This window comes from Herpailurus yagouaroundi, unplaced genomic scaffold (assembly GCF_014898765.1).
Source record: "Herpailurus yagouaroundi ecotype Mexico unplaced genomic scaffold, PumYag 100, whole genome shotgun sequence".
Classification (NCBI taxonomy): domain Eukaryota; kingdom Metazoa; phylum Chordata; class Mammalia; order Carnivora; family Felidae; genus Herpailurus; species Herpailurus yagouaroundi.
Window position 1 is genome coordinate 68,755,011 of NW_024412391.1, and position 16,553 is coordinate 68,771,563.

Genomic DNA, 16,553 nt, shown 5'->3' on the forward strand with positions numbered 1-16,553 from the left:
CAGGATCCCCCTTAGGATCTCTTGGAGGGCTGGTTTAGTGGTGATGAATTCCTTCAGTTTTTGTTTGTTTGGGAAGACCTTTATCTCTCCTTCTATTCTAAATGACAGACTTGCTGGATAAAGGCTTCTCGGCTGCATATTTTTTCTGTTCAACACATTGAAGATCTCCTGCCAATTCTTTCTGGCCTCCCAAGTTTCAAAAGAGAGATCAGTCATGAGTCTTATAGGTCTCCCTTTATATGTTAGGGCACGTTTATCCCTTGCTGCTTTCAGAATTTTCTCTTTATCCTTGTATTTTGCCAGTTTCAGTATGATATGTCGTGCAGAAGATCGATTCAAGTTCCGTCTGAAGGGAGTTCTCTGTGCCTCTTGGATTTCAATGCCTTTTTCCTTCCCCAGTTCAGGGAAGTTCTCAGCTATTATTTCTTCAACTACACCTTCAGCACCTTTCCCTCTCTCTTCCTCCTCTGGGATACCAATTATGCGTATATTATTTGTTTTTAGTGTATCACTTAGTTCTCTAATTTTCCCCTCATACTCCTGGATTTTTTTTATCTTTTTCTCAGCTTCCTCTTTTTCCACAATTTTGTCTTCTAGTTCACCTATCCTCTCCTCTGCCTCTTCAATCTGAGCTGTGGTTGTTTCCATTTTATTTTGCATCTCATTTAAAGCGTTTTTCAGCTCCTCCTGACTGTTCCTTAATCCCTTGATCTCTGTAGCAATAGATTCTCTACTGTCTTCTATACTGTTTTCAAGCCCAGCGATTAATTTTATGACTATTATTCTAAATTCACTTTCTGTTATATTATTTAAATCCTTTTTGATCAGTTCATTAGCTGTTGTTATTTCCTGGAGATTCTTTTGAGGGGAATTCTTCCGCTTGGTCATTCTGGATAGTCCCTGGAGTGGTGAGGACCTGCAGGGCACTTCCCCTGTGCTGTGGTGTATAAGTGGAGTTGGTGGGCGGGGCCACAATCAGACCTGATGTCTGTCCCCAGCCTACTGCTGGGGCCACAGTCAGACTGGTGTGTGCCTTCTCTTCCCCTCTCCTAGGGGCAGGATTCACTGTGGGGTGGCGTGGCCTGTCTGGGCTACTTGCACACTGCCAGGCTTGTGGTACTGGGGATCTGGCATATTAGCTGGGGTGGGTAGGCAAGGTGCACGGGGGCAGGAAGGGTAGGCTTAGCTCGCTTCCCCTTAGGTGATCCACTTCAGGAGGGGCCCTGTGGCAGCGGGAGGGAGTCAGACCCGCTGCCGGAGGGGTGGCTCCGCAGAAGCACAGCGTTGGGTAGGTGCGCAGTGCAAGTAAGTTCCCTGGCAGGAACTGGTTCCCTTTGGGATTTTGGCTGGGGGATGGGTGAGGGAGATGGGGCTGGCGAGCGCCTTTGTTCCCCGCCAAACTGAGCTCTGTCGTCCCAGGGCTCAGCAACTCTCCCTCCCTTTGTCCTCCAGCCTTCCTGCTTTCCGAGCAGAGCTGTTAACTTATGACCTCCCAGATGCTAAGTCGCGCTTGCTGTCGGAACACACTCCATCAGGCCCCTCCGCTTTTGCCAGCCAGACTCCAGGGCTCTGCTTGGCCGGCGAGCAGCCCCTCCGCCCCGGCTCCCTCCCGCCAGTCCGTGGAGTGCGCACCGCCTCTCCGCCCTTCCTACCCTCTTCTGTGGGCCTCTCGTCTGCGCTTGGCTCCGGAGACTCCGTTCTGCTAGTCTTCTGGCGGTTTTCTGGGTTATTTAGGCAGGTATAGGTGGAATCTAAGTGATCAGTAGGACGTGTGGTGAGCCCAGCGTCCTCCTACGCCGCCATCTTCTCCTGATCCTCTGGTGTGGCTTATTTTTAATAAGAGGTTTATTCTTTATCTTGGGACTAGCCACTTAAGGAGTTCTTTTTCCAAATTTGAGTAAACATATATCCACTCCTCTGAACTAGAGTGTACCTGAGGGATGCTACTATCTGCAACCCCTGTACTCAGAAATTAGTGATAAGGCAAAATAAGGCCAATTTGTAGGACCCAAGAATCTTTTAGAATTAATAAGTATTTAAAGCCTAATTCCTACAGTGTGAAATTTTAAAGCAGAGCAATTTTTTCAGGATATATTAAAGCTGCTCACCCCTAAAATAATATGACCATCCAGGCCAGTGACACTAGTTTCATAATAAGATTACAGGGGAAGAGTTGATTTCTGAATAGCACATTTCTAATGCTGGAAAACCTTCAGGGTCCAGCCAGTCTGGTGGGGTGACTAGGAACAATGAGGAAAAATGGCTAACCGTGGTGAGTAAACTAAAGAGCTGTGGTCCTGGGAGAAATAGTGTATAGGCTCTTAGGCAGTGCTTAGCACTTGGTGGTGGTGATGGGGGGGTTCAGGGGGATGGGTGGAGCTCAAGCTTTCCCCACAGAAACACACATCTGGACAAGTGTCCATGGGAACATACAAACTCCGCATCAACAGCGACACCTTGATTAAGTGAGTTCTCAGGTTCCTGGAACAATATGGCAAAGAAGACTGTGGTCCTCATGCTAATGCCAGATACCCTGCTAGTAGAGAGGTCACGGGTCAAGGAAGTACCTATAATAATAAGAGAAGTGACTGTATTTGTTTTGTAAATTTCAGAAGCAGGCAACATTGATCACACACACAATTTTGACTCTTCAGTAGTCCTCCGTATTATTTTTTAGACATGACTGAGACTATCATTGACTATAATTATTGCCTTCAACAACTATTGAGGCATGAATTCTATATATGATCACATAATTTATGGCATAATATACCAGTTGATTCAAATGAATCAATATTGGTAAAGGCTGGAAATGTGCCAATACCTAGTAAGTCCTAATAAGCATTTGCTATTGTTTGCTACATTTGTTTGTTCATGCTGTTATGAGTTTGAAGAAAACTGCCCACAATGCTCAATTAAGTCTTTGATGTGTTTTAAAACAGAAAGTCATCGAAAACCATCCATTGTGTTCTACTTTGCATGTACCGGTGAATACTTTTATGACTGATACAAGTGGAATTGAATGTGATATATATTCTGATACCTCAGTAACACTTAATAAAATTTCATTCCATGAATTATTTGATAATGGGCATTGAGAAAAGGACAAAAGATTTTTAAATGATTACCTAGGCTACTTATATTTTTTAAATGCACTAAAAATGTGTAAGAGGAGCAAGAAGCAAGCTTCTTACAAATCTTAAATAACTTACACCAGAAAAATAAAATCATCTTTGGACTATTACACATATGAACCATCTGTGAGTGTCCTAAATGGTTGTAACATCTCTGGTTCTAGATAAAGGGTTTTATAATTTACTGAAGTCCTAAAATGTCATTCACGGACTTAGTTTTTAAATGTATTTCCACACGGGGCGCCTGGGTGGCTCGGTCGGTTAAGCGTCTGACTTTGGCTCAGGTCATGATCTCACGGTCCGTGAGTTCGAGCCCCGCGTCGGGCTCTGTGCTGACAGCTCAGAGCCTGGAGCCTGTTTCAGATTCTGTGTCTCCCTCTCTCTCTGCCCCTCCCCTGTTCATGCTCTGTCTCTCTCTGTCTCAAAAATAAATAAATGTTAATAAAAAAAAATTTAAAAAAATGTATTTCCACTGACAGAAGACAATTATTTCTCAGCAGTTTCTAAATGTTTGGTACTTTTAAGTAAGGTCTGGTCTAGTTATTTTAAAACACTACTCCAGTTGGGGCACCTGGGTGGCTCAGTTAAGCATTTCACTTCAGCTCGGGTCATGATCTCACAGTTCATTGAGTTTGAGCCCCAAGTCAAGCTCTATGCTGACAGCTCAGAGCCTGGAGCCTGCTTCAGATTCTGTTGTCTCTATCTTTCTCTGCCCCCCCTTAAAAATAAACATTAAAAAATTACAAATAAATAAATAAATAAATAAATAAATAAATAAAATGCTATTCCAATCTAAGAAAAATAGTCCTGGTGTATTAGAGATTCTTAGAGCCATACACACAAAAAGAACTGTTCAGTAACCAACTTAATTTAAAATATTTTTATTTTTATTAACTAAAAAATATGTTTTGCTATTACCGTAGCTTGTCTTCGATCTGAATTTGTAAGGTTGATCATAAAATTGCAGTCCACACACAGGGTATAAGATGATATCTAAATAATAATTGGTAATATATACTTGATAATGAAGAAACATTCCTAGGGCATGCCTGGGTGGCTCAGTCTGTTAAGCTTCTGACTTCAGCTCAGGTCATGATCTCACAGTTTGTGAGTCTAAGCCCCACGTCAGGCTCTATGCTGAGAGCTCAGAGCCTGGAGACTGCTTGGGATTCTGTGACTCCTTCTCTCTCTGCCCCTCCTCTGCTCTGCTCAGTCTCTCTCTGTCTCTCAAAAATGAATAAATGTTAAAAAAAAATTTTAAAGAAACATTCCCAACTAATATAAAATTAAATTTATCTTCCTTCCGTGAAAATATGAATTTCTACCAAGAAGAAGAATGTTACTAAAATGAATAAACAATTCTTTTTTTTTTAAGTTTATTTATTTATTTTAGAGAGAGAGAGAGAGAAGGGAAGGCGTAGAGAGAGGGAGAGAGAGAATCCTAAGCAGGCTCCATGCTGTCAGTGCAGAGCCGGATGCAGGACTGGAACTCACGAGCCATGAGATCATGACCTGAGCCCAAACCAAGAGTCAGAAGCTTAACTGACTGAGCCACCCAGGCGCCCCTCACACAGGTAAATTTCTAAAATGATTATCTGATCATGTCTCTTTCCTGCTTCTAGCACATCACTAGATTCCAATTCCCTACCGACTAAAGTCCAAATTCTTCAGAAGTACATGGGGAGTCTATCGTGATACGGACGGATGCACTGAATTTCCAAACTTACCACTGCTACTCTTCTCACACTTTATGCTCTAGCAATTCAGAACAGCTTACAGCATCTCAAGAATACCATATTTCTTACATATCCACATCATCGAGCATCTCCTGTTACTTACAAATCATGTTGCCTCTCCTGAAGTGCTCACCTTTACATGCTCCAGTCCCAAGCCACCCTCATATATACACCTGTGTTCTGTTTGGATCATTCCTTTTCCAACTGCAATATCCAGTTCAAAAGCTGCCTCTTCCCAAAAGGCTTTCCTGTCACCTGCCTTCTGGTAATTCAGAGGAGAAAGAATCACTCCCTGCTCTATGCAATCTTTGTTTCCTCTACATGTGCTAATGAGTATGTTCTCTCTCCTGCATTAGAATATGAGCTTCCTGCAGGCAGAGCCTGTGCCTGATTTGTATTTACCCCAGGACTTAGCCTAGGAGCACAAGGAGGCACTCTGTCCTGTGTCTGCTTGAATGGCTAGATTCAAGGGAAACTTTACAGCATATTTTCTTGCCTTGTTGGCTTCAAAGTCACAAAAGAACCCTGAACCATCAGCAGGCTCTGTTGTTCTGTATGAAAAGGCCTTTATCAATACTGAGTCATTTAACAAAGAAGCTCTTTCTGAAAACATCTGAACCATCTTCACTTATTTAAATTTCCAGAAACTTACAGTAGCAAGCTTTCCAGTCGCCTCTGAGCAAATTACACAACCTAATTCCATTTCTGAACTTTTATAATTTCTAAGGGCAGACACAAGGAGAGAAATACAAATGCTTCTTCAGATAAAGGTTGTGAGCCTGCTTTAAATCACTTAGAAGCTCTGCTCTATGGGGCAAAAAATCATAATGAAACTAAATATTTTTACCAAGAATGGAATTTCTAAGATACTACATCCTTCAAAGTGACAACATAATGGCAAATTATGACCCACCAAACTCAGAGGAGCAACATTATGTCTGAAGAAATACAGACAAAATCAGTGCTAAGCAGTGAGACTTTTTCATGGAAAATTAACAAGGTAATCACTGAGGCTTCTGGGTGCTGAATCCCTTAGTACCTGATGGAGGCCAATACTAGAGAGGAGCAGTGAATCATCTTAGAATGCTCCAAGCCAACCATGAGTTGATGTATCACGACAGGGGTCGTCAAAAACCAATAAGCAGATGTTTATGTATATGCTGAGGACTGCAGGAGGAAGGTCTTGTGAATAATACCCAAGTGATATAAAACCTAATCCCTGCCTTCAAGGAGTTTATAGTCTGGAAAGGGAAATGAGGCTTAAACAGACAAAATCACATAACATGCTAATAATGTGATTTTCAAACACAATGCAAGGTAATAAAGGATGAAGTTTCTGCTTGACTTATTCCACCAACATTGATTGAGTATAACTGAATACCTAATACTTTGCCTCAGAGTGATACAGACAATAGGAACAAGGAGATTTCAAAGGAAGGAGATGTCTATACATTCATCTATTGTCAGAAAACTCCAAGGAGAGATGTGAACTGAGTATTCAGAGGCAGGTAATATTTAGATTTGCAGAGAAAAAGAGAAATGGCCCAAGGTGGGGAAATGGGTGGGAATTAAAACACATTACCAGGTGACATTTTTAATTTTTATTCAAAATTTTAAAAATTTTTTTAATGTTTATTTATTTTTGAGAGACAAAGAGAGACAGAGCATGAGCAGGGGAGGGACAGAGAGAAAGGGAGACAGAATCTGAAGCAGGCTCCAGGCTCTGAGCTGTCAGAACAGAGCCCGATGTGGGGCTCGAACCCACGAACTGAGAAATCATGACCTGAGCTGGAGTCAGATGCTCAACTGACTGAGCCACTCAGGCGCCCCAATTTTTATTCAAATTTTATAATGACCTATGGTTTGAGGTGTTTCAAGTCCTTCACTTGTGCATATGTACACCATGCAACTCTCCTTTCCTTCATGCTTAACACTGATTCCTTCACATTACGGTGTTCTATATTTCTACACACTTTCTTGCCTCTTTAACAACAGAAAAAGGACAGAAGAAATCTTTCCTGAATTGAGAGAAGATGCACTCTATAAATGACTTGTGTGTTCCTGGAGTATATGAAGAGAGACGGATACACAAAAAAACTCTGGTTTATTTGCTGAAAATTTTAAACATCCCCTGTGGCTAACAGGCTCATCTAATAAAGATATTCAACACTTCAATAAACAGCATGTATTTCTTCTTGCTTCTTGGCAATTGCTTTCATCCAACTTGCTCAAAGCTCTTCAAAGACAGGGAGCCAGATTTTCCACAAGTCACTCCCTGGAGGTAATTTGGCTGGTTAAGGAGGCACAATAATTCTTTCAGGCCACAAAGGGCCATTTATTGAATACAGAGTGAAAAACCAAAAGAGAAACAAAATTCCTCTGAGCCCCAAAGATGGGTGAGAACTCTTCTCTGGGCCTTTGGGGAACATCATACTCCCTAAAGCACGTTGATTATCAGCACAGAGGAAGTAGAATTCTGCATCTTGGTTTTAATAAACCCAAGGAGAATGTCCACCAATGACTGACACTCTTATTCTGAAGTAAATTATTTCTTCACTATTTAAATGTGTATAAGAAAAACTTTCAGGATCGCCTAGGTGGCTCACTCGGTTAGGCATGTGACTCTTGATTTTGGTTCAGGTCATGACCTCACAAGTTCATGAGATCAAGCCCATGTCAGGCTCTGCACTGATAGCATGAAGCCTGCTTGGGATTCTTGTTCTCCCTCTTTCTCTGCCCCCTCACACTTGTGCTCTCTCTCCCTCCCTCCCTCTCTCTCTCTCTCTCTGAAAATAAACATTTAAAAAAAATAAAATAAAAATTTCCATCTATGACTGTAACTGTAGCAGCCATTCAAAAACATCAACAATAAAGATGAATTAACACAACTTCAATGTGAAATTGTACCCAAAGTTTAGAGATAATAATTTTTTTGTTAATTGTATTGTTCCTACACTTAGATATTATTTTGCCTTGCTTAAATATAAGGCAGTTTGCAAAGATGATGACCTACCCCAAAGGCCTCCTAGAGACATGTCAAGGGTTTAGAGACTTATTCAATTCTGATCTTGAAAGCACCTTGGAGTATCATTTAGCCTTGAGAAAGCAGATCCAGACAAGTACACACTGAGAGAATAAAAAATTAAGATCCTCTTCTCCAGCTGGATTTGTGCATAACTCCTGCTAAAGCCAGGGCAAATTTGAATCATAATGAGAAGATCATGTCCTTCAACTAGTTTCTGGGGGCAGAAAAACATTAAGATTTATGATTCATCCTAGACCCCTACTCTTGTCTTGTCAGGTCTATTTTTAAATCTCAAATCATTAGAAAATGACTATTAAGAATTTTTGCACTTAATTCTTTCAAATATTTATAAGCATTGTTGAAACCACGTGTACTAGGGAAAATATAGAGAAAATGATGGGTTTGCACCTACTTTTTGTGATTTGTGATTCCACAAGATTTTGTTTTCAAAAATAACTTTGAGCTTCTTAGAATTAAGCTGTTCCATTTTGGAAAACACAATTTTATCAAAATAACCAGTGATAAGACTCACCATTTATTTTCTATAAAAGTGTTTAAAAGACATCTACAAATTAGGATTATCCAGTATATCATGAGATTATGATGAGGAAAACATAATCTAACACAGCCATCTCAATAGAAGGTAACCACTTACAGAGATGTGGGAAGAGATGAAAACAAGAAAAGTAAAGGTAACCAGAAACTAACAACAGCAGGAAGTTGCTACCATTTTTAGGGCAAGTGAGCAAATAGAGACGATGGTGTTATCAGAGGCAAGGAGGGAAAGCCTGCCCACAGGAGCTGGAACCAGGCAAAAGCCACTAGGAGGGAGTGCCTTTCTGACTGGATCTAGAACCATGGAGGAGATGCAGCCACTATCTTAAACATCCCCATAAGCACCACCAGCTTCTTCCCAACTCCTCCTGCCAATGTTCTGGCAATTCCTCCCTTTGTTCAAAGCTAATCAGAAACCAGTGGGCAATGTGGTTTACAGAAATTGGGACCCTTGTAAACCAGAGCAGTGTAGAGGAAGAAAGGGGAATGGATCTGAGCTTAACAGGCAAATGTTTAGCACAGTATATCCTGTTTGCTCTCCAGCACCCATCCTCATGCTCCACTTGTATTTAAGTTTCCTACAACAGGAACTGCTTATATATGCCTGTCATGGCGCAACATCCTTCATACGAACTAAGCTACCCTCACCTTCTCCAGAGAGGGATAGGACATCTCCATCAGTGTTGATTTCTCATCTAACTCAGTCAAAATCCTACCAGGGTATTCTGTACTGAAAAACTAATGAAAGAATTAAGGACAACACTCTTTATGGGAAAGAGTAGACGAAGGGAAAAGAGGAAAAGAGAAATGTGTGGTTAATATTGTCCATGTCCTTCAGCCAAACACCGCCAGTTGAACAAGGTGAATAAATTGGGTTTATTACTTGCTGCATTGAGGGAGAACTAGGATGAGGATAAATCCATAACTGAAAAAGCAGCAGCAGTCACTCTTACTATGTGGGAGAAGGGGACATTTGGTGGTTTGTGGCTTGATTAGTGTTCTTCCTTTTGTCTCATTTGATTATGGTCTCAGAGTCACCATGTCCAACATTAATTTTCTGTGAGATTATGTCCAATAGGAGAAAAACATGGCTTACTTAGGAGCATCAGACCAGTTACCAGATGTCAGGAGCTGCTTTTTGTCTTTCTCAATATACACAGAACTTATATTCATAATATATTTTTAAATATGTAAGTAAAATATGTATTTATATGTAATATACATAATACACATATCTTTTCTGTTCTTCCTTCTAGTAACGGATCATCATGAGTGGTAATTAATATTTTAACACATCCTTCTTCTAACATATATTCCATGTTCCCATTGACCTTAGCCACCACCTTGGCAGTAGAGATTCTCCACCTGACACAGTGACCTAGACATTATTCTCTGCAGAAGCTAAGCCTTTGGTAGTCCACCCTTTATTGGCTTGTCCTAACCTCCCATAAACTTTCACTATTAAAGTCCCCAATGAATCTTCTAAGTCCCATCTCAAGAGCAATCCAATTTTCCTTTGTCAACTGGAATCAGGCATGTCAACCAGGTTAGTAACCTCTTTATCTATCTATTATATTGGTTCAGTGGTATGAGGAGCCCTAGATGGCCAGGTGTTAATCTCAACTGTAATTCAACTCAAGAAAACCATCTTTACACCACCCACCCCCCTGCCCACAACTCCAGTAGTTGTGAGAGTAGCCTACTTTCCTGGTAACAAAATCCTCTGAAACATCTAAACCCAAGGCTGTAGGAATGAGAGCAAAAATCATTAGATAAATGATGAGATTTATAATGAGATAAAAATCATGAGGGAGGGAGGAGTTCTTAGCTATAATAATGAAAGGAACCATTCCTAAGCCTCTTTCTTTGACTATGGGAGATTTGGCTATGGGAGAAGGAGCACTGGATATTAGCTACCAATTCAAAGCACAGATGGCATCTTGTAGGACAGCATCACCAACTTATGGTGTATCATACCACAGTTGGAGACATACTGGGTTTTTAGTAAGCCAGTTCACAGTTCAACAATGCCAAGTTTTTCTGGGTGACAAGGTAGATGTATGACTGGAGGATTCTGTGGCCCACTGGCTCACTTCTGCTGTGAATGATTTCCTTGGTCACATACACTATTGTATGAGATAACTTTATTCTGAATAAGTCATTCCATGAGTCCACCAATGGTGTACTGTCAGAAGTATTTTTCAGAGAAGCTGAATGAAGTGCATGAGAAACTCTTTGCACTATTTTTGTAATTTTTTTGTTAAGTCTGAAATTAATTCAAAATTAATTGTTTAATATTTTTTTTCTTTTTTTTATTTGGTTTATTTCTTTTATTACCAGCACAACATCTTCTCTATAGATTTTGTTCTACAAGCATGTTTTTCTTAAACTTTTGAGAAGGATTTTTTTTTTTTTGACAGGGGCACATATTTTCCAAAAGAGCTTAAAATTTAAATAAAAAAACAAACCCACTCATTCCTAATAAACTCTGAAGGAATTTGTATTCTTTTCTTTTTTCTTTCTTTCTTTCTTTCTTTCTTCTTTATATTTTTTACAGTTAGCTGCATTTCAGCTGCTTGTCTGATTGTTCTCTGGGTTGGTAATCTGCCCTGTCACTTCAACTTGAAACTTGAATCTGCTCTACCCACTAAAAAGCACTCAATGGATAAACCAGTGTGCAGTACCTATGCTGTGTTATATTTTTATTTTCACACAAGGCATCATCTCCTTAGGCAGAGGGAGAAACACTTTTTATTTTTGTCCAGCCATGAAAAAACTTACACTTAGATACCTGAATTAACTGGTTCCATATTTCTAATTTATTCTAATCACATTTTAGCATCTTCTATTAGCTGGTACCTGGAATAACCACCCAACTGACTACTCCTTAGTTTGGCATTAGTGAGAAAAGACTCTAACTATGAGACTGAAACAGTCCAGTCCCTGACACCATTTGCCCATTTAAAAAAAATATATGGCAGCACCCAACTTGTGTTCACTTGAGCTTCCTTGACAATCCAATTCTTAAGCCACAACAGGATAATTGGTGAGTGACAAGGAAGGCAGAACAAGAAAGCCAAGATGACCAAATGATGAAACAGCCGGCAAACAGTGCTAAATGTGCTGAGGACTTTAGATTTGCACTTGATACACTGAAGAGCCAGGAAAGGACATGAGGCAGGGGAATAGTTTGTTTGGCATTTTCAAAATTTATTAAAAATTACAAGGTTCTTTTCAATATGCAGGTATACGTGAGAAGTTAAGTCTCTGTCATTCAAACTTGCTGTGAGCTATTTTGATCTGATAAACAGAGGGCAGTTGGAGAGGACTTTGTTTTAAGGAGGTGAAGATGGACAGTGCCCCAAATAGATTTTGTCTAGAGCCTGCTGTCTACAGCATATCATGCCGGAAAATTGTCTCCAGTCACCTGCAGTACTAGCTAGAAGTTGTATATGTCTATGAATTTAAGACCAGTATGCACAATGTTGCCCCAGGATATGGTCCCTAAGACCACTATCTTGACTTCATTTTTTAATTAAATTAATTTGGGGATTAGACTGATTGGAATCTGATTCAATCAAAAATACTATGAGTGAGGGGCCCTAGGCATACAACCTGGCTCAGAACAATACCTAATCTGACCTGCTCACACCACCTCTTCAAGAGTAAACCCTTCCCTGATATAAAAAATATACTACCAGTGTACTTTTAAAAGCAGGATTTCAAAGAACAAAGCCAGAACCTCTGTAAGCCAGATCTGATGTCTTTTCAAACAGTCACTTTGCTGAACTTTAAGAAAGATTAACTTAACTTAAATTTAATTTAATTTGATTAAAATTTTTTGAAAATTGGGGGGAAGCACCTGGGTGGCTCAGTCAGTTGAGCTTCGGCTCAGGTCATGATCTCATGGTTCATGAGTTTGAGCCCTACATAGCACTTTACACTGAGAGCAAAGAGCCTGCTTTGGATTCTCTGTCTCCCTCTCTCTTTCTGCTCCTCCCCTGTTCACGTATGTGCTCACTCTCATGCTCTCTCTCTCTCAAAATTAAATTTTAAAAATATACACACACACACACATGTTGTGTGTGTGTGTGTATATTTTTAGCCTTTCTCTTTCCGTCATCTTGGAGCCTGTGGAGGCCTTCTGGGAACAAGACTCTTAAAACAACAAATATGTCCAGAAGGCTGCGGTTCAAGGCCATTTTTGCTGGCTATAAGAGGGCCTCCAGAACCAGAAGGAGCAATTTTATTCTTAAAATTGAAGGTATTTATGCTCTAGATGAAACCGAATTCTACCTAGGCAAGAGATGTGCTTATGTGTACAAAGCAAAGAACAACACAGTGACTCCTAGTGGCAAACCAAATGAAACTGGAGTAATCTGGGGAAAAGTAATTCATGCTCATGGAAACAGTGGCACGGTTCATGCCAATTTCCGAAGCAACTTTCCTGCTCAAGACATTGGCCACAGAATCCCTGTGATGTTGTATCCTTTAAGGATTTAACTTACTGAAGAGTAAATAAATAAATGTGTAGATCTGCTCTTATTAAAAACAGTTTGCTTTGGGGTATGCGGGTGGCTCAGTCAGTTAAGCGTCCAACTTCAGCTCACGTCATGATCTCGTGGTTTGTGACTTCAAGTCCCAAGTCGGGCTCTGTGCTGACAGCTCAGAGCTTGGAGCCTGTTTCCGATTCTGTGTCTCCCTCTCTCTCTGCCCCTACCCCCCTCGCATTCTCTCTCTCTCTCTCTCTCTCAAAAATAAACATCAAAAACAAAAAAGCTTTTTTTTTTAAATTTACTTCCTACACATCATTTCCTGAAAAAAACCCAAAATGTCTCTGTGATACCTTTATAAGCAACTCTAATTTTGAACTGATAATTTGTGCATCCACATTATGCCCAGGAAAGCATGAATCATATAGATCCCATTATGTGATTATGCAAATGCACACTAAATATACAATTACAAGCATATATGGGCAGTGAAATTTAATTAATTATTATGACTTAGCTCGCTTGCCCAACGTAGTTTTATTAACTAACAGTCCACAGATGTGTTTCCTCTCTTGATTCATTTACATTTTAATACCATGTAGAAATGATAAATTATCGTAACAGCAGATGATAAAAACAGATGGAATTAACATAATTGAACCCAAGATCATTTACATAGGTTTGAATTGAACAGTTTGTGTATTTAAGTCAGTATTAAATGCTTTATTCTTGTATGGTGGTTATTTAGGAAGAATTTCACAAACACATACACGAGACATTAAAACCAGCCAAGGACATTTAAAAATGCATATTTAAAGGCTATTAAATAGCTTTTAAAGTGATGAGCAATCACTAATTATACTTAAAGGTATAAATATGAAAAGAAAAATGCGATCAAAAGGATCAGACAGAGTAACACAGAGGTTATAAAAATTATTAGTAAACACTAATGCTAAGTGAAATGAACACTTGACAAATTACTAGGTATCACTGAAAATCTCAGCCACTTACAGATTACATTGTCCCCTGGAGGGCTGCATTCTAAACTTAAATAATTGATGATCTTTCTAAAGACAAAATCTAAAACCATAGGAATCACTCCATTCCATTCCAAAATAGTATTTGTATGTTTGTGTGTATGCATCCGCAAGTCTTTTAATGGGCATATATCTGAATTGACATACAAAACTATTACTCCCATTTCCTTGACATCCCATCAAATAAAATTGCAATTACATTAAAAAGTCAGTATTTGGGGCATCAAATTTCTCCAATGTCAAAAAAGAAAACTTGTTCTTATTTGTCAAAAAAATCATTACAGGAATAGCATAGGACATGAACTGGTTACCAGACAATAACTGCTCAGTGGTCCATGGAGAGCCTTCCTTCCCTCGTTTATATCATGATATTCCTGGCGGAATACTCCTTTGGTGGGAAATAGAGGATTATAAATGTGTGGACTTCACACTACCTTCACTTTCCTCGAATAGTTTTTTTTAACCATAATTCATCTCTCAGGGGGTATCTTCAACCTTAACACTTTACTTCTAGCTTTATGTTCGTGGTGCTAAAAGAAAGAGCCTAAAATTGTGTGAATAAGAAAAGACCACTTCCTAAAATTGAATTATTGTATAGCCAAATATGAGAAAAAAATTTAAAACATTGGGATAAGTATTTCTATTCAGAGCTTCATCTTGCCATACTGCAGAAAATGACTTTTTTAATCCCAGGATTGCCTTTGGGATTCAGAGATATTTGAGATCTGGGTTTACCCCTTCAGGTTAAAAAGGCCAAGTGTGTCTGCCATGAAGTCATTAAGGTTGATCAATATTGAAACACCAGTAGAAGTGGGCCTCCAAAGCTATACCATCTAGGGAAGAAGGGGAGGAGCCAGAGATGAGTCAACTGCAAAGGATTAAGATATAGTTTCATCAGAAGAAACATGATTAAAATGGGTGAGAATCAACCACTTGGCTGTCCACAGACAGGGATTTTTTGTTTTATTTTGAAACTTCCAAGAAATTATAAAGCTAAGTAGGTACAGTAAAATAGTCTCACTAGAAAGAGAATAAAATCACATAGTGTTCCTCGGCACAATCATCATTTGTGCTTGATGTAAGTATAGTAGCTTATTTCTTATTTCTAATTAGATTTCTGAAATAAAAAGATACAATGCCACACCTCTCTCCATACCCACACCTCAAATCTGCATTCACTGCCCTTGTAAGCCCTTCCTTCACCATTTTTATATTCTCAGGGTCATCAAGGAGCCTCTTCAATGGTTAAAAATAAAATAATTGCATTTATAAACATAAAATTGGCTAGTTAACTAGCTAACTTAGAACCTCATGAACAACTTAAAACCTAGTAATTTCTATGATTTATATTTAACCCACATTGTTGGCAAATATGTGTTTATTAGCTTATCTTTCCTGGAATAACCATAAGAAGGTCTTAAAATCCTGATAAAGTTTTCTGGGAATTAGAACACTTTTCAGTGTTATATACTATTAAGCCACTTTTATTGGTAGCTATGAAAATTTTATATCTTCATAAATAAAAAAATATTTTTATAACATTAAGTCCTTACTCTCTACAGTAATATTTGAGTTCTAGAAACTTTGATACCCATAGTGAAGAAAGGAAGTTACATTTGATGGTGATACCACACCACATCTGTGCCAATGCTCAAGAGCTGGGCGAAGACCTCCAACCGATGGCCAATACGACTGCATTGACTGCTCTGCAGAGGATCATGAATCACATTCTATCTATACTGTTAATCCTGCCTACATTTGCAGTAACAATTGCCATCCCCACTTTACCATTCTAAGTGTGCTCAAAATGGTTTCACTGTCAACCATGGAAAACACTACCTTGCAAATTCCCTGTTCACAGGTATATTTCCAAACCTTTTAATGAAGCAAATGAATTATCTCTATCACAGAATCCTTCATTCACAGAAGTTTAAAATACCGGTGTTGCAGCACCTCTAAAAATGTAATTCAAAACCTTGGTTGCTGTGGGAGGCTCCAGTAGTCAAGCAATCAGACTGCAGATTATACTGCATATACAGCTTCTCTTGAGCTCCATAGGTTTAATAACTCTGATAATTGGTCCTAATTTGTTTTCTGGCTGTTTTACCTTCTAGTTGTTTGGAATTTTTGTTGATTTCTGTTTAGAGCAAATTGCTTCCCTTGTTAGATATCTTAGCTCTACATTTTCTAGGATTTAAAATTTTTTTTTTCAACTTTTATTTTATTTTTGGGACAGAGAGAGACAGAGCATGAACGGGGGAGGGGCAGAGAGAGAGGGAGACACAGAATCGGAAACAGGCTCCAGGCTCTGAGCCATCAGCCCAGAGCCTGACGCCGGGCTCGAACCCACGGACCGCGAGATCGTGACCTGGCTGAAGTCGGACGCTTAACCGACTGCGCCACCCAGGCGCCCCTACATTTTCTATGATTTAATGGGCTAGTTCTTCTTGGTTGTCTGAGCCCTTCAATTTACCAGAATTTTTAGATTTGTTTTTAATCCCAACAGAAGACCAGAAGAGCTCCAACTCATCCATAGTTAGAGATTTCTGGACAACTACATCCCCCCCCTCCCC

At 39.5% G+C, this 16,553-nt stretch overlaps 1 long non-coding RNA gene across 1 annotated transcript in view; it reads right to left on the reverse strand.

The window, feature by feature from the left end:
- Window positions 1–1,750: 1,750 nt before the first annotated feature.
- Window positions 1,751–16,553, reverse strand: part of LOC121028766 (uncharacterized) — a 224,421-nt gene continuing 209,618 nt past the window's right edge. The window contains exon 7 of the long non-coding RNA XR_005789426.1: window positions 1,751–2,567. This is a non-coding gene — a long non-coding RNA (uncharacterized LOC121028766). The remainder of the gene's footprint in view (window positions 2,568–16,553) is intronic.